We start from the raw sequence: 2,756 nt of genomic DNA, 5'->3' as shown, positions 1-2,756 counted from the left end.
AACTTGGCCAACATGCTCATATATGATTATATAACTTAGAAAAATTGTCGGATATCCAACCCGACCCCGTTGACTTTTCTGTTGACTTTAACCCGACCAAGTTGACTTTTAATCAAACTTAACCAAATAATTGTGCAATCGTTCTAACATGTTTTTATACTTGTACCTTGCATGAAACATGACAACTTGACTCACATGCTACATTATTGAGTCGTAACGAGCCATAGGACTAATTGAACATCTTTGACCTATCGTGTTTACCGTTATTGATACGACCTATTTGTTTAGGTCAAGACTAGCATTGTTCTTTGCACACGTTTACTTGTCGAAGTACTTTACTACTCGTGCACTCAAGGTGAGATCATAGTCCCACTTTTACTCTTTTTGAACTTACATTTGGGATGAGAAAACATAAACATTTCTTTTACTAAGTGAACACAAGTACAGGAAAACAAACATTCTACATACGAGTTTAGAACAAAATCCTCAATTCGATTATCATTAGTTACACTTGCCGGGTGTAAGCGAGAACTTATGTTGTATGGATCCATATGGGTTTGACAAACCCTCATTCAAACGGTTCGCTACCGTTTACGAATGAAATATATTTTCGAGAATCAGTGTATGTTCTAGCACTAAGTGATGGGGTTCAATGGAAGGAAATGTTAAGCATTGATAATTGGGTGCTCGTGAAACAAACTTTTGGAATGTATTACTATTATTTCATTGATGCAAATCTTGTGGTTCACTTGTACTTACTTACTTAAACCTATGATTTCACCAACGTTTTCGTTGACAGATTTCTATGTTTTTCTCAGGTCCTTGAACGATACATGATACATGCTTCCGCTCATTATTTGATACTTGCATTGGATGTCGAGTATACGTGCATTTCATGGAGCGTCTTTTGACTTTACTTTAAACCGTGTCGCCTAGATTTCATTCGTATTATAACGTTGTAACTTAACTATTGGTTGAACAATTCTTGTAAACTTTGAAACAATCTTTATTTCGAAATGAAGGCGACATATCTTTTGGTCAAACGTTGTTTTAAAGACTTATGACCACGTAACGGGACCTAAGTAGACGACGCCGTCAATGACGATTTGGTCGGGTCGCTACAAAAATAGACCAAACGATGCGCTACCGTATTAAACCATGGGATCATATAATGTTTTGTATAATATTATTAGTGTGGTTTGCTTAATGTTCGATGTAAGATAAGCATATGTAAAATAGTGAAGTGTGAAATGCAATAATTTTCCATGGTTAAGTATTATTTAGATGGTAGTAATTGATTCTGTACTAAGCTATTAAGTATGGACATTAACGGGTAGGTACTACCCTAGATATAATTATAAAACGCTAATAAGAAGAAAAGGCTTTTATAATAATACCTGGTTCATATTATTAATAAGCTATAATGTACTGTAAATATACACTACATCTATAATATTCCATGTGAATAATTATTTTCTTTTCATTCTTATAGAAGAATATGGCGCGATTGAACCGAATGACGGAACAAGAAATCCAGGAACTCATCAATCAGCGAGTGAACGACAGAATGTTATGGGTCGAGGCTGCAAGAGGTGCTGCAGTTAACCCAAATCCTCGTGTGGGGTGCACTTACAAAACTTTTCAAGCTTGCAAGCCCTCATCATTCAGTGGAACAGAAGGACCGATCGGTTTAACCCGGTGGATAGAAAAGATGGAGACTGTGTTTAAAATCAGTGGTTGTGTTGAAAAGGACATGACCAAGTATGCATCGTGCACTTTACAAGATAGTGCACTCACGTGGTGGAAAAATTATGTGAAGGCTGTAGGAGGAGATGTAGCTTATGATACTCCGTGAGAAGAATTCAAAACAATGTTAATCAACGAATATTGTCCAAGGAACGAGGTTAGGAAGTTGGAAGATGAGTTACGAAGTCTGAAGGTTATTGGTACTGAAATCACCAACTACAATCAGCGATTCATGGAATTAGTTTTGCTATGTCCTGAATTGGTTCCAACCGAAGAACGGAAGATTGAAATGTACAAAGATGGTTTGCCCAAAAAGGTCAAAGCAAATGTTACAGCATCGAAACCTAAGACAATTCATGAAGCTATAACCATGGCAAACGAGCTAATGGATCAGGTCATCATGGATAAGAAAGTATCCAATACTGATGTGAAGGTATCAGGTAACAAAAGAAAGTGGAATGGAAATTATGATCGAGGTAACCAACAACAATCTTTTAAGAAACAAGAAATCACGCAAGGTGCGGGTAGTGGTTTAAGCTTTGGTTATAAAGGACAAAATCCTTTATGCAACCGATGCCACAAACATCACTCTGGTTACTGTAATGTGGTATGCAACAAATGTAATCAAAAGGGTCATCTTGCTGAAGATTGTAGGGCTCTCGTTACAAATACAAATGGTACCAAGACTCCTGCCACCAATACAAATAGAACTGCTTTGGCTACCATTACTTGTTTTGGGTGTGGAAAACAAGGTCACTATAAGAGCCAGTGCCCGAATCCAGAGAAGAATATCGGACCTGCACGTGGGAGAGCATTTGTTATTAATGCTAGAGAGGCATGTGAAGACCCGAAGCTTGTTACGGGTACGTTTACCATTAATAACTTATCCGCATCTATTATATTTGATACTGGTGCTGATAGAAGTTACGTGTGTAGAGACTTTCACGCTAAATTGAATTGTTCATCATTACCTCTAGATGCTAAGTACATGATTGAGTTAGCTAATGGTA

The sequence above is a fragment of the Rutidosis leptorrhynchoides genome, chromosome 5 (assembly GCF_046630445.1).
Source record: "Rutidosis leptorrhynchoides isolate AG116_Rl617_1_P2 chromosome 5, CSIRO_AGI_Rlap_v1, whole genome shotgun sequence".
Taxonomy (NCBI): domain Eukaryota; kingdom Viridiplantae; phylum Streptophyta; class Magnoliopsida; order Asterales; family Asteraceae; genus Rutidosis; species Rutidosis leptorrhynchoides.
Note: the sequence above shows the minus strand (reverse complement) of the source record.